Source organism: Trachypithecus francoisi, unplaced genomic scaffold, assembly GCF_009764315.1.
Source record: "Trachypithecus francoisi isolate TF-2019V2 unplaced genomic scaffold, Tfra_2.0 Lachesis_group1, whole genome shotgun sequence".
Lineage (NCBI taxonomy): Eukaryota > Metazoa > Chordata > Mammalia > Primates > Cercopithecidae > Trachypithecus > Trachypithecus francoisi.
Window position 1 is genome coordinate 59142143 of NW_022681454.1, and position 20079 is coordinate 59162221.

The following is a 20079-nucleotide window of genomic DNA, read 5'->3' on the forward strand; positions in this document are numbered from 1 at the left end:
GTAGTATCTCATTACAGTTTTGATCTGTATTTCCTTAATTAGTATATACCCAATGGCCCTTTGTATGCCTTTTTTAGAGAAATGTCTAGTCAAGTCCTTTGCTCACTAAGAAAATCACATTATGTGTGTGTGTGTGTGTATGTGGACTTGTTGCTAATGAGTTGTATGAATTACTTATATATTTTGGATATTAACCTCTTATCAGATATATGATTTGAAAATCTCTCATTCTGAGTGTCTTCTTTGCTGTGAAGAAGCTTTTTAAGTTGATAAAATCCTGTTTGTCTATTTTCACTTTTGTTGCCTGTGCTTTGGAGGTCATATCCCAAAAATTAATGCCCAAACCAAAATCCAGAAGCTTTTTCCCAAAGTATATTTATCCATTCAGTTCTGTTAATATTTGCTTTATATTACATGTTTAGGTTCACTAAAGTTTGATACATATATAGTTATAATTGTTATATTCTCTAATTAATGGAATCCCAATTCTTGATATAATTAACTGAAGTTTTTGACTTAAAGTCTATTTTTTCTGTTACTAAGGTAGTCCATTCTGCTCCCTTTTAGGTACAATTTTCTTTTTTTTTTTTTTTTTTTTTTTTTTTTGAGACGGAGTCTCGCTCTGTCGCCCAGGCTGGAGTGCTGTGGCCGGATCTCGGCTCACTGCAAGCTCCGCCTCCCGGGTTCACGCCATTCTCCTGCCTCAGCCTCCCGAGCAGCTGGGACTACAGGCGCCCACCACCTCGCCCGGCTAGTTTTTTGTATTTTTTAGTAGAGACGGGGTTTCACCGTGTTAGCCAGGATGGTCTCGATCTCCTGACCTCGTGATCCACCCGACTCGGCCTCCCAAAGTGCTGGGATTACAGGCTTGAGCCACCGCGCCCGGCCGGTACAATTTTCATGAAACATCTTTCGCCATCATTTCATTTTCAGCCTCTGTGTGTCCTTAAAGATAAACTGAGTCTCCTGCAGACAGAATATAGTTGAACTTATATTTTTTTATTTATTCATCCACTGTATGTTTTTTGATTGGATTAAGTCAATTATATTTAAAGCAATTTTTATAGGTAAGAACTTACTATTACATTCAAGCTGAGAACCAGTCAAGAATGCAATCCCATTTACAATAGCTACCACATACAAAATACCTAGAAATACATATAAACAAGAGGTGAAAGATCTCTACAAAGAGAATTACAAAATATTGCTGAAAGAAATCAGAGGTGACACAAACAAATGGGAAAACATTCTGTGCTCATGGATTGGAAATATCATTATCATTAAAATGGCCATACTGCCTAAAACAATCTGCAGATTCATTGCTATTCCTATGAAACTACCAACGTCACCTTTTCACATAATTAGAAAAAATATATATATATAATCCACATGGAACCAATAAAGAGCCCAAATAGCCAAAGAATTCCTAAGCAAAAAGAACAAAGCCGAAAACATCATATTATCTGATTTCAAACTATACATTACCAACTTCAACCTATACAACCATAGTAACCAAAACAGCATGATGCTGGTACAAAAACAGAGACCAATGGAACAGAATAGAGAACCCAGAAATAAAGCTGCATGCATATAACCATTTGATTATCACAAATAGTTATACGTTTCCCCACTGGCAATCATTCAGTTATGACAAATGGTTATAGATGTCCCCATTGACAAAAATAAGCAATGGGGAAAGGACTTCCTATTCTATAAATGTTGCTGAAATAGCCGGCTAGCCATATGCAGAAGAATGAAACTGGCTACCTTTTACCATATCAAAATTAACTCAAGATGGATTAAAGATTTAAATGTAAGGCCTCAAACTATAAGAATCCTAGAAGAAAATCTAGGAAACACCATTCTGAACTTCGGCCTTGGGAATGAATTTATGACTAAGTCCTCAAAAGCAATTGCAACAAAAATAAACATTGAGGCTGGGTGTGGTGGCTCACACCTGTAATCCCAGCCCTTTGGGAGGTACTAAGGCAGGCATATCACTTGAGGTCAGGAGTTCAAGACCAGCCTGGCCAGCATGGTGAAACCCATCTCTATTAAAAATGTATAAAAATAGCTGGGTGTGGTGGCACGTGTCTATAGTCCCAGCTACTCAGGAGGCTGAGTGGAAAGAGATACCATCTTATACCAGACAGAATGGCTGTTATTAAAAAGTCAAAAGACAACAGATGATGGTGAGGCTGGGGGGAAAAAGGAACACTTATATACTGTTGATGGGAATGTAAATTAGTTTAGCCACTGTGGAAAGCAGTTTGGAGATTTCTCAAATAACTTAAAACAGAAACAGAACTACCATTTGACCCAACAGTTCCATTACTGGGTATTATCCAAAAGGAAACAAATCATTCTAGTAAAAAGACATACACTCATATGTTCATTGCAGCACTCTTCATAGTAGCAGACATGGAATCAACCTAGGTGTCCATAAAGAATGGACTGGATAAAGAAAACACACTACATATACACCATGGAATGGTACACAGCCATAAAAAAAGAATGAAACAATGTAGTTTGCAGCAACATGGATGACGCTTTAGGCCATTATCTTAAGAGAATTAACTCAAGAACAGGAAGCCAAATACCACATGTTCTTATTTATTAATAAAAGGGGGAGCTAAACATTAGATAATCATGAACATAAAGATGGCAACAGTAGACACTGGGGACTACTAGAAGTGGAAGAGAAGGGGGAAATAAGGCCTGAAAAAGTAACTATTGGTACTATGCTCACTATCTGAATGATGGAATCATTTCATACTCCAAACCTCAGCACCATACAATATACCCACATAAAAATTCCGGACAGGTATCCCCTGAATCTAAAAGTTGAAATTATTTAAAAAATGAACTTACTATTTAAAAAAAATTTTTCTTACTGTTTTCTAGTTCCTTTCTTCTTTCTCCATTTTTTGCTGTCTTCCTCTGTGACTAATGATATTTGTAGTATTATGCTTTGATTCCTTTAACTTTTCTATATCTACTTACTACATGGTTTTTTCTTTGTGGTTACCATGAAGCTTACATAAACTATCTTACAGTTACAACTGTGTATTTAAGCTGATAACAGCTAAACTTTAGCTGTATACAAAACCTCCACACTTTAACTTCTCCATCCCCCACATTTTATGTTATTGATGTCACAATTTACATCTTTTTATACTGTATACTACCCATTAACTAATTCTCTTTTTTTTTTTGGAGATGGAATCTCGCTCTTGTTGCCTAGGCTGGAGTGCAATGGCATGATCTCAGCTCACTGCAACCTCCACCTCCCTGATTCAAGCGATTCTCCTGCCTCAGCCTCCCGAGTAGCTGGGATTACAGGTGCCTGCCACCATGGCTAATTTTTGTATTCTTAGTAGAGATGGGGTTTCACTATGTTGGCTAGGCTGGTCTCAAACTCCTGACCTCAGGTGATCCACCTGCCTCAGTTTCCCAAAGTGCCGGGATTACAGGCAGGAGCCACCGCACCCAGCCCATTAACTAATTCTTGTAGCTATAATTACTTTTACTTTTTAAATACCTTTCTCTTTTAATCTTCATACTGAAGTTAAAAGTGATTTATACACCACTGTTAGAGTATTAGAGTATTTTGAACTTGACTATATGCTTACCTTTACAATGAGTTTTATACTTGTTTTTATGTTCTTAATATACTTTCATTTCAACTTGAAGAACTCAATTTATCATTTCTTTTAAGGCATGTCTACTGGTGATAAACTCCCTCCGCATTTTTTTTTTTTTTTTTTTTGGAGGTGGGGGAGTTTTTTCTTTCTTTTATTGTTTAAGGACAGTTGTGCTGATATATTATACTTAGTTGATAGTTTTGTTTGTTTGTTTTTATTTAGCACTTTGAATATACCATGACACTCTCTTAGCCTGCAAGGTTTGCTGAGAAATCCACTGCTGAGAAATCTTATGGGGGTTCTCTTGTTTAAGATGATTCACTTTTCTTTTGTGGTTTTCAAAATTTTCTTTTTTGCATTTGACATTTGAAAATTATATTTTAATGTGTTTTGGTATAGACCTCTTTTGGTTCAATCTATTTGGAGATTTTTAGGGCTTCATGAAGCTGAATGCCCATTTCCCTCTGCAGATTTGAAAATTTTTCAGCCAATATTTCTCTTTATATTTAATTTATTTGGGGTTCTTCAGGATTCATGGATCTTGATATTCATTTCCCTCTGCAGATTTTAGAAGTTGTCTGTTAATATTTCTTTAAATAAGCTTTCTGCCCAAATTTTGTTCTCTCTTCCTTCTAGATCTCCCCAAACGCATTTGTTGGTTTTCTGTATGGCAGTCCTGGTGCCTGGATCTGAAGGCATGGACCTCATCCTGAGTCCATGAACCCTGTCTTGGTACTGGGGTCCACTGAGAAGTCTTGGCACCTGTGGTTCACAAGGCAGATCTGGTGCCTGTGACTAGGGGGACAGGCCTATAGACATACAGAGGTAAGCAAGGGGCTTGGGTCTATGGGAGCCAGCATGGTGGTGAGGTACACCTGGGGCCTGAGTCTACATGGGCAGGCCTGGGTCCTGGTCTTCTGGTACTGGCCTCGAGCCTAGGGCCATGGGGTAGCTTGGAGCCTAGGTCGACAGGAGCTAGCATGGTTCTGGGGTGGGCATGAAACCTATGTCAGCATTAGCAAGTCTGAGTTATGGTCCTCTGGTGCTTGCCTGGAGCCTGGGGCCATGGTGGTGGCCTGAAGCCTGATGCTTGTGGGAGGTGGCCCAGCTTTGGGGTTCACTGGGGTGAGGTTGGTGCTGGGATGTGCAGCAAAGTTAGTGGCTCACTTCACTCTCCTTCTTCCATAGAGAGGGAGGTTTGGGGAAGATGTGATGTGGGTAATGTAAACATTTCCTTCCTACCCTCTCTAATTTGTCTTTTCTTATTTGTATGTTCCACTGATGTGCTATAACATCTTACTCACATTCCTTAGCTCTTATGAAGATATTTTCTTGCATGGATGTTTGTTCAAATTCATGTTTCTGTGAGGAAGCAAGTACTAGAAACTCCTGTCTTGCAATCTTGCAGATGTTGCCCCAAATATAATTATTAATGTTATTTTACAAGTCAGCACTCAGATGAACATATATATTTTGGTGGGGGAGTGGCTCACTTTTGCATCTTCTCTTCTACTACTGCTTACTAGAATCATTCTAAAGGAAATCAGACTTCTGTTTCCTCATATAGCTGGAAATTTCTTCATTGCACCATTCTACTGAGTGATAGTTTAGCTGGGCATAAAATTCTAAATTAATTTTTTTTCCTCAAACTTTTGAAGCTATTACTCTATCATCTTCTAACATCTAAAGCCATCAATAATTAATTAGGTTTCACTTAGATCTTAGTCTATTTGTAGATATTCTCCTTACCCTTTATAAATTCTAGGATTGTTAATGTTCTGAAATTTTAATATATGTATCTAAAAATAATTATTTAATATTTCTCAGAAATAGGTAAATTTTTTCACCTCAGGACTCACATCTTTTAGCTTTGTGAAGTTATCAGTGCTTTCCCTTAAAATGTTATGTCTATATTCATCTTAATAATCTCTAGTATCACCTTCTGAAACTCTTATGTCAGAATTTCTTATGTTCCATATCACAAGCCATGTTTTCTAGATACTTATTTCTCTGTGCTGAATTCTGGGATTAGTTCAGTTTATTACTCCAGAAGATTTATTTTTCTGTTGTGTTCATATTGCTATTTAGTGTTACTTTCAAGTTTTATTTTTTAACTTCAATTATATTTTTCATTTTAAACATTTCCAATTCATTCATTTTCATAATTTTCAATTTTATATAACCCCATATTCTTGTTTTATAAACTCTTATTTTTCTCTCATTGCTGTAATCCCTTTTTTTAATCTTCATAATGACATTAAAAATACTTAAAATCCATTTTGTTTGCACTTGTATGCCTATTTTCCTCACCCTCAGGTTTTCTGTTTGTCAAGTTTGTTGTTTGTCCACGTCTTTGTTACGTGCCTATGTTGTTATGACCCCTGAGATATGTCATCCTACAGGATCCTGGTCTCTTGCAGTAAGTTTGCAGTGGCCTTAGCCAAGGCTCCAATAATGGTCTGATACAGATGAGGCCTTGCAGTCATGGCAGTCAGTCTTCAACTATTCATTTCTAGACTTGTCCTTGCTTAGCTTTAGACTCCCATAACTGTACAAAATTTGCTGCAGGAGCCCCAAGCTATATGGCAGAAGGTGCTGCTATTCCAAGTAGCCAAGAGTAGAAAAAGAGGTGGCATCTTTCCCAGCACCCAGCACCCAGCTCCATACAAGTTGTGCAGACATGGCTCTAAGCTATATGCCCAACTTGTGTGGGCATAAAAAATGGTTTTTCCAAGCATTCACCTGGGTCCCATCACCCACCTTGCCTGTGGACTAGCTTCACAGCTTCAGGGTGTTCTGAACTCATTTGTCCCCCATTGCTTTTTATTAAGATTACATCCTTATTCTAGTCTATAGAGACCTCTCTTTCTTGCCTTCTAGAACAACTATGTATATTAATTTTAAAAATAGTTTACTCTTATGTCTGAGTATGGAACAGATGGAATGGAGTATGTGTCGGTATGTGTTCAATCACTATTATTGACAAGGAAACCATAAAAATAATTTCTTTACATATAATGTCCTATATTATTTACTATATCATATAATATATGCAGTATGGATGACATGCAATATATGTTACAATATGTGCAGATATATTATTTCCCCATATACAGAATCATACCCAATGGAATGATAGGTTTTAAAGTTAATAGACTTTAAAAGGAGAATAATTGCCTTTCAATAAATCCAACATTGGCAGTTCTCTCTCTAGCATTTGATCAAATCACAGTTTCTCTGGTTGATACCAGAGGTTGCTGGCTCAGGTTTAGAGGCCATACTGAATGAAAAGTAGATCATATCTTTCAACTCTAGACTCACACACAATGTAGCATGAAACTTGAATTCTCAGAGACATGCAGAAACTAAGACAGTCTGAAGGATGAACATATTTATATTTCCCATCTCGTGTTCAATCCTGAACATAACCTAATTAAGTGGAATGTCAAGTAACATACCCTGCATTATTTAAATTACTATTTCTGGCTCTTTTTTTCAATTTTGCTATTGCTTTAAAACTTTAGGTTAAGTATAATTACTATGCAACTTGTCTTACCATGTTTTAGACATATTAAAATCTCTGCTCCATTTCAAAGTAATTATTTGAACATTTACTATGGGATAGCCACAGACAACGGTTTCGACATTAGGGAAGATAGCATGGACAATGGTAAATAAACAGCTTAAGAATTTAAGCAATTCCCTGAAATGTCTCACCTACACTCAGGAATGTGCTTTCTCACCTAACACTTTTCAAATCATTACTAATCAACCCACATCAAAGCCAAGCAACACAAAATCAACAACAAAACCTACAGCAAAATTTTAAACAGCAAGAGAACTGGACTAGAAGCTAGAAATTCTTAGTTCTAGTGCTAGTAACACAGCAACTAGGAGTATGATCCAAGATTAGTTATGGGACTCTGGGGATTATATATAACATTAGAGTTATGGACACCTAACCCATGAGAACACTTCAAATATGGGTATTTCATAGAATATTCACTAACCCTTCACAATATATAATATACTTATCCATTTGTCTATTCATCTGTCTAACAAGCACTTATTGCTAGTTTATTATGCAAAGCTTTGTTTGCTACTGGAAATTCAGAAATTGAGAAAATTACATCGTCTGTTTTAGAAGTTCATTGTCACAAAAGAGAGTCAGATAGCTACAACAGAATATGGCATTATGATATAGAAATGCCCAGGGTGTGGAAGAAATCAAGCACAATGGGGTTTAGGGAGCAAGATACCTAGCCTGGCTTGTGGCAGTGACGGCATGTTTTTCAGGCATGTTTGTGGAAGTGAGGGCATGAGCTGATTCTTGAGAGCTAGAAATACATCAGATGAATGAGGTGAAAAAACCACTCCGAACAGAAGAATCTGACTACACAAAAAAGCAGGGATTTCCAATAAACTTGAAAAGATTTAGGAAGCAAAAAGAGTTTGAGATAATTAGAATACAGAATGTAAGTTGAAGACAATGGTTGGTGATGATGCTGGAGTACAAACACAACCACGAAACGATAGAAAACATTTCATTCTCATCATGTACTTAGGAGAAGAGAAAGGCTGATTCATGTGCAAATGACCACATTACAGTTCAGGTACATCCTCTATTTACAAGAGACTTGGTTTATCCATTGAAAATGTCAAGAACCGCAAGTTCTGCATTACACTGAATTCTTGTAAAAAACCATGACTGAATGTATCTAATGATTTTGGAGAAACGAACATGGCAGAAATCCACGATAGGCTTCACCCAGCATACTGTTTGTTATTAGAGGGGAGATGATTCTGAGTAGATCTTAGAGTTCATCACTCAGATTGGACTCTATTCTGGGCTCCTATGGAGTCAATTTGAAGTTGCAGAGTAGGAGAAGCCAAAAATAAAAAATACAACTGCGATTTCCCTAAAATTCTGTAATATGTTGGTGCAACTCTGAGAGGGAATACCATGAAGGAGAGGCATTTTTCTCATTTTGCCACAGAACTCTAGGTAGCTCCACTTAAAGGGCTTCAGCATACCTAAAATGGAGTGTGCAGTTGGGAGACTGTGTCTGGCTGCAGTGGTAGCTGTTCTTGGCAAGAATAATAGAACCTGATCTTAACACACACATATGGATGTGTGTTGTAGGGAAACAGTTATGAAGGGGCTGAAGCAAGAGAATAGAACACCATGTAATAAATGACTGGATTTGCTAGGGAGTAAAACAACCTATTAGAAGCTCTCAAAAATATCATTAGCAAAGGTGCAGGTCATAATTAAGAGGAACTGCACACAGAACCTTTCAAGTTTTAGCACTATCCAGGAAATAGTAGGACAATATCCACACAGAAAAATATTTCCATTATTTCAATAGAAATTTGCTGAATAGCTACTATGTGCTAGGTACTATAGCAGGTGTGAGGGATAAAACCATGAACAAGGCAGCCAAAAATTCCTTCCCTAATGGAGTCTACATTTTCACTGGGAAGATGACCAGTAACCATACAAATAAATAGATACATAATACAATGTCGGGTAATGATAAGTGTTAGAAAAAAAAAAAAAGACTGCTATTTTCAAATAGGCTTCTCTACACATAGACCATTTAAACAGAGACATGAATTAGAGATTGTGATTATGCAAGTTAGTGATTTTCAAACTTTTTGGTTTCAGAACTCCTTTATGTTCTTAAAAATTATTGAAAATCCAATAATTATATCTAATGATATTAACATATAATTACTTAATGACTTATATTTAATATTATCATATAAGCAATTAAAATTGATGAATTATTTAAATATTTTGAAAAACAATAAGTCTATTACATTTTAAAATGAATAATACATTTCAAATAACTATATATTCCTAAATTTTTAAAAAATGAGAAAAAAAAGAACTGTCTTACAATTTTGAAAATCTTTAAGGTCCAACCTAACAGAAAGACAGCTGGATTCTTTTTTTTTTTTTTTTTTTTTTGAGACCGAGTCTCACTGTATTGCCCAGGCTGGAGTGCAGTGGCGCCATCTCGGCTCACTGCAAGCTCTGCCTCCGGGGTTCATGCCATTCTCCTGCCTCAGCATCCCAAGTAGCTGAGACCACAGGTGCCCGCCACCACGCCCGGCCAATTTTTTTGTATTTTTAGTAGAGACGGGGTTTCACCGTGTTAGGCAGGATGGTCTCGAACTACTGACCTTGTGATCCGCTCGCCTCGGCCTCCCAAAGTGCTGGGATTACAGGCGTGAGCTACTGTGCCTGGCCAACAGTGGGATTCTTAAATCTTCTTCTGTATTCCGTTTCACATACATATGTAGTTGGAAAAGGCAGGAGTGTTTTAATAGCCTTTTATGATAATTGGGGGTATCTTTTTTGATTCTATACCAAAACTTGACAAGTGATAGTTTCTTAAAGGTTAATTGCAATGTAGAATTTGAAGCCACTTCAATGAACTCTGTAATATTCATACCCCATAATCTGTGATGCTAAAATCCAATAGTCTGTCTTGCATTTTGAATGGATTCCACGACATTATGTATTGCATATTTGGAAAATAGCACTTCATTGAGTTTTGTGGATATTCCACATTGCCACCTATCATTATACAATATAAAAATTACATTCATTAATAGCACTATTGATCTCTGAGAAATAAACATTAAGTATCAGAAAGCTGTCAAGCTCACAGCGGGGATACTGCTTTTGCTTGAAATTAAACTATAGTCCAGTACAGAGGGCTGGTATAAATTCACTAAAATTCACCTGGGTGCCTTTGGCACCTATTACTAGACTTTGCTTTTACATCTTCCTTCCCATTGACAAAAGCAGATGATTCGGCACTCTGAGCCATTTCCTGCAAAGTCAGTAGACGGCTCTATATCTACTCCCAAGTGAAGACTACCCACTCATCTATCTTTCTGATCTGAGGATTATACCACTTCTCAGGAGACTGAAAAAGATTGTGGTGATGAATGTAACAAATGACTTCACTCGTCATATGAGACCCCACCCCCAACAAACAGGGAGTGGCATTTTCTCCCACAGGCTCAACCTTAAACATATAATAATCACATAACAACAGTAGGAACAAATAGTAACAAGAGGTTGTTCTGTCACACCTACTAACAGATTGAGCAGTGTTATTTATCATTTTGATCCTCCACAAAGCATAAAAACAACAGTGTTTTGGGCCAAATCTCACAGAGCCCACTGTAATAGGTGAGGTCTGTCTACAAGCCAAAGTCAGGAAAGAACGGGTGCTTTGAGAGAATAAAAAAGCTATCTTTACTCCTAGGGATTTAATGCATGGCTCTGTTACCTTGCCTATAAGCTTTATTTTGGGAGAATTTATAGGTGCTTATGATATATTTGTGATGTAAGGATCAAACAAAAAATAAAACAACATATTCATATTCATTTAGCAACATGAAAAACATTCAGAGAAAGATACTCTGAACAATCCTAAGATGGAATCTTGTAAATCAAAGAATAATTTTTTAAAGTAAAAAAAAAAAGTTTATTAAAATCAAATAAAATAAAATATCAAAATAAACCAAATATTTGTTTTTAAAAATCAGCAAAATCCACAAATGTGGATTTAAGAAAGCTTCAAGACTTTGTCTCAAATATGTCAAAGGTCTTCATGGCAGAGTTTTTATGCTACCACAACAATCCCATCCCATTTAGCCTAATATGAATGTGATGAGACAGTATCCTCACATTTGGGAGTACAAAGATAACCTGCAGAGTTCCTGTCTTCAGGGAGCTTGAAACATACTATTTGGAAGATGGCTGGCATAACTGAAATGCACTGTGATAAAAATGTATCCGATTTATGCATCGTTAAAACCGGTAAAAGAAAACTACAAAAGTCTTTCTTGGCTATTAATCATAAACCCTTAAAAAGCATATGGCAGCTGAGAGGCCACATCCTTTGGGAGGCCTTCTGTGCCACAGCAATCCTAATGCTAGACCAAGTCCCCTTCTATAGGTACCTATAGCATCCTGCACCTCTTTCTCTCACCAATTTTCAAATTTTGCTGTTACATTTGTATGTTGTTACTTGATGAGTGTCTATTAGACTATAAGCTCTATTTAAAAATATGAATGTGAAATGTTATACATTAGAAGACAGTTATAGAATTGTAGTTAGAACTTTGCAAACTTTTTGTAAATTTAAACACATGCTGGATTTTTGTCTTCTTTAAATATGCCCTTTCAGTTCTATTAAAAAGTATGGCCAAAGAAAAGAGACATGTGACCAACATAACTATAAATTCCTAAGCAACAGCTATCTAAGGCTGATGCCCACTCTTTCAAATATGCTAACACTTACACTTGATATAAAGCAAACAAACAAGAAAAATTAAAAGCACATCCCACTGTCCAAAATCATGGCAGCAATAGCCAAAAACAGAATAAAGAATCAATACCAGGAGCTTTAGAGTAAGACAGACTTGGTTTCCAGTCCTAATTCAGCTACTTTATTGTATGATCACAAGCAAATCAATTCACTTTAAGCCTCAACTTTTTGCATCTATAATATAGAAATAATAACCTTACTGACCTCATAAGAATGTTGTAAGATTTAAATAAGATGATGTTTCAGAAATGTTCAAAAAATATTAGTCATCATTATTATAATAAACATTGTAAACACTGATATTTAAATAAAGAAATGATGATAAGCCTATACTAAAACTCTATACTGAAAGATTACATTAAAATCTGTTTGCAACCAACCACTAAGTTTTTAAAAATAATGTACCATGATACTCAGAAATGAGAATATTTTAATTATTTAATCATACAGAAAAGATTATTAAATGTCCCTATACATGCTTTTTTGACCTTTTTTTTTTTTTTGAGATGGAGTCTCGCTCTGTCACTCAGGTTGGAGTGCAGTGGCCGGATCTCGGCTCACCGCAAGCTCCGCCTCCCGGGTTTATGCCATTCTCCTGCCTCAGCCTCCCGAGTAGCTGGGACTACAGGCGCCTGCCATTTCTGACCATTTTTGTAGTCTGTTTTTATTTTATTCTTTTACTTATTTGCTATATGCTTTAAATTGTCATTTTTTAATAATTACAGATTCACATGCCATTCTAAGAAATAATACAAGATACTATACAATGGTAATATCCTGCCGAACTATTATACCCAGGACAATATTATACCCAGGATATTGACATTGATACAGTTAAGATATAGAACATTTCCATCATCATAAGGGTCCCTCATGTTGCCTTATTACAGCCACACCCAGTTCCCTCCCATGTCATCCCATCCTTGACTCCACTAATTTTGTCACTTTCAAGAATGCTATATAAATGGAATCATATATTCTATAATTGAACATGGAACATGTGAGATTGGCTTTTTTACTTCATAATTTGCTGGAAATTCATTCAGGTTGCTGTATCATAGTTCATTCCTTTTCACTGCTGAGGAATATTGCATGAATGGATATATATGCTTTTTTTTTTTTTTTTTAGCAATGTCAAGAAAATTAATAAGACAAACTTAAAACTAGATAGGTTTTTATAAGGTCTGAAATACTTATATAGTGCCGGGTGTGGTGGCTCATGCCTGTAATCCCAGCACTTTGGGAAGGTGAGGCAGGCAGATCACTTGAGTTCAGGAGTTGGACACCACCTGGACAAAATGGTGAAATTCCGTCTCTACAAAAAATATACAAAAATTAGCTGGGCATGGTGGTGTGCACCTTGTACTCCCAGCTACTCAGGAGGCTGAGGTGGGAGGATCACTCGAGCCCAGGAGGTCAAGGCTACAGTGAGCCATGATCGTGCCACTGCACTCCAGCCTGGGAAACAGAGACCCTATAAATAAAACAAAAAATTAAAAATTAAATAATGATATTGGGGAAAAATGAATCTGAATCTATTTATTACAAAACATGCTTCAGTTAAAACACAGATTTATCCTTGGCAGACCATAATATTATAGAACAAGTTATTAATGTCATCTGGATAATTTATGGCCTTGAGGAAAGAGCTCAGCAATAAGGAATGTCCAAGACAGAGACTAGTAAAAGTCATTTGGTAATGGTAAAAGTAAGGAACTCAAGTGAGAGCAGGTAGAGGGATTCCTTTTCTCTCTCTTTCCCTCACATTCTTGCACCACTCCTTCCTCTTGATGCTAATTAAAAACTAGATGACTTCTTTCTACTACATATATGGAAATAAATTTGAAAGCCAAAATTATCCTCTATTTTAGTATCCCCAGGGCTTCCAGTTTCCCATATCTTTTTTAAAAAGCTTTATTGAGGAATAATTCACATACTACATGATTTATCCCTTTAATTCGTATTTCTTCTTTGTCCCAAGAAAAGCCAAATAATTAAAGGTGTCTGGTAGTCTGTAGGAGACTAGCCATTTCAGTTTAATACATTGTTTCCAGTAATCCCAGCACTTTGGGAGGCCGAGACGGGCGGATCACGAGGTCAGGAGATCGAGACCATCCTGCCTAACACGGTGAAACCCCGTCTCTACTAAAAAATATAAAAAATTAGCCGGGCGAGGTGGCGGGCGCCTGTAGTCCCAGCTACTCGGGAGGCTGAGGCAGGAGAATGGCAGGAACCCGGGAGGCGGAGCTTGCAGTGAGCTGAGATCCGGCCACTGCACTCCAGCCTGGGCGACAGAGCGAGACTCCGTCTCAAAAAAAAAAAAAAAAAAAAAAAAAAAAAAAAAAAAAAAAAGTAACAGCTGCAGAAAACAACATGAAAGCAGGCAGAATCTTGCCAGTGATTGGAAATGGGTCATCTAAATATTCTTTATTTTGCTTCGTAATGTGAAATCAATACATTTTAGAAAATTCACTTAGAGAATTCAGAAAATGATAAAAAGGAATCTATATTTATCTATCAGAGATAACGTCTCAAGTTATATTTTTTAATTATATCTTTGTTTTCTATTTGTGAGTGTGTATGCATGACTGTATGTGGTCATATCTCTTTCTATAATGAATATAATCAAATGCATGTTTTTAAAAATATAATTTAATTGGATCTATAGAATTCCTATAGATATACAACATCATCCATAATCCATTAAATGTTCCGGGATTGTTGAATGGTTAGAGTGTTTCCACTTTTTGCTATCATAAATAAATTTATAACAGATATCTTTGTATGTTATCTCTGTAAGCCTCAATACAATTCTCTTTAGGATAAATTTCTAAATGTAGTATTTTGGGAACTGAGATAATGTTAGTTAACAAGCTTGTCTCCTAAAAAAGTTTAAAAAATTATTTATTTGTATTTGCAGAAATGTACTTATGTTTACTATCTAATTCTGTAGCTAGGCTGCAGTATTTCCAGAGTTCTTTCCAAACTGCTCAAAACCCTTTTGCAGAGCTTCCATGAAAACATCATAAAATTTATCATTAAGTAGAGGAAGGATAACCCCTTCAAATTTTTTTATTCGAGAGAAGTAAATTTGGGGGTGGTATCTTAGTGACCTACAAGAATGTATGTTACTCTTAGTACACATGGAGGGATTCTCACTCCTTTTGATATGGTGCGCCACATTATTTTTAAGAATATCCTGACGAACTACCCTGGGAAGGACATATATGGTAATGTGAATTTGGGGTTGTATGTATATGTGTATTTTACAGAGACAAGGAATCCTTCTGATTTTTGTTAAAATAAATATAAGCAGGAATTATGAAACACATAATAGAATCTTAACAAAAACATTATTGCAATGCACTCGCCCCTTTTTACAATGTAATATCTGATTCTTACATTATTATCTTGACTTGAAAGGCACATATTAATAAAATATTGAGTGAATTGCCTGCAATCTGCACACTCAGAGAAAAACTATGAGTTATTTGAATTTGTTCCAACCACAGTCATAAAGCCCACACTTCTGCACAGTACTCGTCAATTCTAACGTTTTGTAACAAAGGTAAGTCATTTTTAAAATGAGCAATTATGAATTAAACAAAAATAAATGTAGGGGAGATGTGTTTCAGAAAAAGATAGAGCCAGAAGCCTTTTTTTTCTTTTTTCTTTATTATACTTTAAGTTCTAGGGTACATGTGCAAAACGTGCAGGTTTGTTACATAGGTATACATGTGCCATGTTGGTTTGCTGCACCCACTAACTCGTCATTTACATTAGGTATTTATCCTAATGCTATCCCTCCCCCTGCTCCCCACCCCATGACAGGCCCCAGGGTGTGATGTTCCCCATCCTGTGTCCAAATGTTCTCATTGTTCAATTCCCATCTATGAGTGAGAACATGCAGTGTTTGGTTTTCTGTCCTTGTGCTAGTTTGCTCAGAATGATGGTTTCCAGCTGCATCCATATCCCTGTAAAGAAAATGAACTCATCCTATTTTATGGCTGCATAGTATTCCATGGTGTATATGTGCCACATTTTCTTAATCCAGTCTATCATTGATGGACATTTGGGTTGGTTCCAAGTTTTTGTTACTGTGAATACTGCCGCAACGAACATACGTGTGCATGTGTCTTTATAGTAGCATGATTTACAATTTATAATCCTTTGGATATATATATACCCAGTAATGGGATTGCTGGGTCAAATCTTATTTCTGGTTCTAGATCCTTGAGGAATTGTCACACTGCCTTCCACAATGGTTGAACTAGTTTACACTCCCACCAACAGTGTAAAAGTGTTCCTATTTCTCCATATCCTCTCCAGCATCTGTTGTTTCCCGACTTTTTAATAATCACCATTCTAGCTGGTGTGAGATGGTATCTCATTGTGGTTTTGATTTGCACTTCTCTGATGACCAGTGATGATGAGCATTTTTCATCTGTCTGTTGGCTGCATAAATGTCTTCTTTTGAGAAGTGTCTGTTCATATCCTTTGTCCACCTTTTGATGGGGTTGCTTTTTTCTTGTAAATTTGTTTAAGTTCCTTGTAGATTCTGGATATAAGCCCTTTGTCAGAAAGGTAAATTGCAAAAATTTTCTCCCATTCTGTAGGTTGTCTGTTCACTCTGATGACAGTGTCTTTTGCTGTGCAGAAGCTCTTTAGTTTAATTAGATCCCGTTTGTCTATTTTGGCTTTTGTTGCCATTGCTTTTGGTGTTTTGGTCATGAAATCCTTGCCCATGCCTATGTCCTGAATGGTATTGCCTAGGTTTTCTTCTAGGGTTTTTATGGTTTTAGGTCTAACATTTAAGTCTTTAATTACATAAATGAGTAAAAAGAAAGGCCTTTCATAGAAAGTTGCCTTAGAAGACACCACAGATATATACCAATACACGTTCCTTCCTTCTCACTGCTCTCCTTCAAACCAAAGCCACACCTAAAGCAGGTAGCCAGGTGCTCCATCAGAATCTCCAAAGTACATTTCAAACATCACCTCTGTGTGGATTATTACATAAGCACTGACATGTAACATTTTGATCATTACATTTTTTAAATATTAATTTTCCTAGGTATTAGATATGCTGATGCTATTTAAATGACACAACTAATAATGACTATAGATTTAATAAAATTGTTTCACTTTCTGATAGTCAACACATGTCTGGAACAGACATTCGACAATACCATGCTCTGAAAACACTATTGGAATGATGACTTCACCTACAGAAAGGCTTATATTCCTACCCACAGTAGAAAGTAAAGCAATGGTATTTTCTAGTTTTTTCATTGAAGACAGTAATTTCTCAGTTGTTTCTTTGCCTCTTCCCTACCTTTCTTTGAACTCTGCAGGTGCAAGCTCTGAGTCAGTGGTGCTGATGCAATGCCATATTAAGCTTTCATGAAGTGGAACAGCCCCAAACAAGGTATGAAAGAGAATCTAAGGCTGAATGAGTCCTGAAAGGATCATCTTCTCCTATGAAGACCTTCCTTACCTTCTAGGAAGAAAGCTTAAACCAAGACCAAGATAAGCAGTTGGCCCCCTTTTTTTTTTTTTTCAGAGTCTCACTCTGTCACCCAGGCAGGAGTGCAGTGGCGTGATCTCAGCTCACTGCAACCTCTGCCTCCCGAGTTGAAGCCATTCTCTCAAGCGATTCTCATGCCTCAGCCTCTCAAGTAGCTGAGATTACAGGTGTGCACCACCATGCCCAGCTAATTTTTGTATTTGTCGTAGAGACCGGGTTTCACCATGTTGGTCAGCCTGGTCTTGAGCTACTGACCTCAAATGATCTGCCCATCTTGGCCTCCCAAAATGTTGGGATTATAGGCTTGAGCCACTGCGCCTGACTGGTTAAGCACTTGACTTCTAAAGAAAGGAATTCATTAATTGAACAGTGAGTTTTCTAGTCCTAAAGCCCAGGTTCTTAACCAGGTACAAGAAACACAAATATAAATAAGACATGGTCCTGGCTGCTGGAGATCACAGAACAGTGGATTTCACTCCAGTGCTGTCCTACTATAATTCTTACTATTCCCTACTCATCACATATGTCATGTAGGTCCTTTCTTTGTATTTCCTTTCTCCTTCTCCTTTTTATTATTTTGTATACTTCACAATATGATTTTTGAGTGAGGACTTTTATACTTTATAGGACAACACCCTTGTCATCCCATGCTACCACAACATATTTAAACTTTACAAAATGTAAAGGCATATTTTATGCCTGACATGGATATTATTAAACGGTTTTTTAACAACTATAAAGTACAACTTCATATAATCCCACACAAAGTAAGGTTTATTTAAAAAAAAAAAAAAAAAACCTAAAAAGAGGTACATCCACTGAAAGTATGGTGGGGAAAAATGCTTTATACCTCCTTTTTGGTGTAGGTTCAGATAGCATGTATTGGAGTCTGTTGATGAAGTGAGTGATAATATTCATGGGACATATCCAAAAAGGCACATAAAACTTAAAGCATGATTTTAAATCATCTACTGACACACTAGGAAAAATATATGTGCGTTACACACCACTCTCTATTAGATATTTAAAGTCTATCCTGTTTTTCATGCAGAAATAATCGTTTACTGGCATGACTGAGCTAGAGAGAGAAGGCTTTCAATCCATACTAGCAATGTAGACTCTGGCATGTCATAAGTTGCCTTGACCAGAGACTCAGGGAAGTTGAATGGCCACCACAAGCGTGAGGAATAAAGGACAAGGTAAGACCATAGGGAATACACTGGATGGCTAGAAAAATCTACCAAGCACATCCATAGCATGCAGAACTTTCATTTTCACGTCCTAGTTGTTGTTGTTGTTGTTGTTGTTGTTGTTGTTGTTTTGAGACAGAGTCTCGCTCTGTCACCCAGGCTGGAGTGCTGTGGCCGGATCTCAGCTCACTGCAAGCTCTGCCTCCCGTGTTCACGCCATTCTCCTGCCTCAGCCTCCCGGGTAGCTGGGACTACAGGTGCCGCCACCTCGCCCGGCTAGTTTTTTGTAGTTTTTAGTAGAGATGGGGTTTTACCATGTTAGCCAAGATGGTCTCGATCTCCTGACCTCGTGATCTGTCCGTCTCGGCCTCCCAAAGTGCTGGGATTACAGGTTTGAGCCATCGCGCCTGGCCTCGGGTCCCAGTTTTTAAAGAATAAGAGTGAATAAGTCAATAGATGTTTCAAGCAAAATTTAAGCAATCTGGTTTAGAAATCAAATAATCAAGGCATAAGGAATTGAGAAAACAATTTATTTGTGCTTTAGAAAGCATTAACATAATCAAATAATGGACATGGGAAATTCAGAGTTACTAAAATCAGGCTGTTGGTCACAGAAAAAAATGCTGTTGAAGATACAATAGACTGTGAGCAATAAAACTTCAAAAATCAGGTCAAATTGGTAACCTAGACAAGTCAGACAATGGAAATTAACTGAGCATTAGATGGTCACAGTAAATCCACTATGCAAAGACTACAAATGCAAGCATAAACAAAAAATTCAGCCTGCTGGAAACATTTATTAAAGAAGTTTACATTACATTAAAGAAGTTAAATTTAATATTTTACATGAAAAAATTAAACATTTATGAAGTTAAGTCCATCATTTTATTTTCAGGACACAATTTTGTCTCCACTATATGGTACATTTTTGGTTTATCAAATACATTCTCTCATGTTGCTCAAACAATACTTTAAAGGTGATAAAGGTTGGGGTTACAAAAGAACAACAGGTATGAAACAACAAAGCTTCAAAAAAATACCAGTTTTTTCTTATACAATCAATCAAAGTCAATGCTGGAATAAGAACAGGCTGTCATTGGCACTAGTTATACAGAAGAAAGAAGGCAATGTTATAGAAGTAACCATGTCAACCAAAACACTTCAAATATTCTGTTACAGAAATTCAGTCCATGCACTATAAACAGACTTATTCTAGATGGTTTTATCCATGCATTTGTGTCCAATACCCCGGATATTAATGACTTCCAAAATTACCACTCCAGAACAGAGCTCTCTCCCAAACCCCACACCCACATATCTCATCCCTCTCCTGGACTGTTCCACTTGAATATAACACCTAGTGT

The 20079-nt window shown here is 36.8% G+C and overlaps 1 protein-coding gene and 1 long non-coding RNA gene across 10 annotated transcripts in view; one reads left to right on the top strand and one right to left on the bottom strand.

The window, feature by feature from the left end:
* The window catches only part of LOC117085485, a 96182-nt gene that overhangs the window by 72706 nt on the left and 3397 nt on the right, over positions 1-20079 (top strand). For 3 of the 5 annotated variants that reach the window (XR_004437972.1, XR_004437975.1, XR_004437973.1), the window contains 2 exons: positions 17353-17426; positions 18577-18724. This is a non-coding gene — a long non-coding RNA (uncharacterized LOC117085485). Of the gene's footprint in view, positions 1-4384; positions 4470-15476; positions 15567-17352; positions 17427-18576; positions 18725-20079 lie in introns of those variants that run through there. The other 2 variants (XR_004437974.1, XR_004437976.1) reach the window with 2 other exon arrangements.
* Positions 1-20079, bottom strand: part of MTHFD2L (methylenetetrahydrofolate dehydrogenase (NADP+ dependent) 2 like) — a 147677-nt gene that overhangs the window by 49108 nt on the left and 78490 nt on the right. The window lies entirely within an intron of this gene.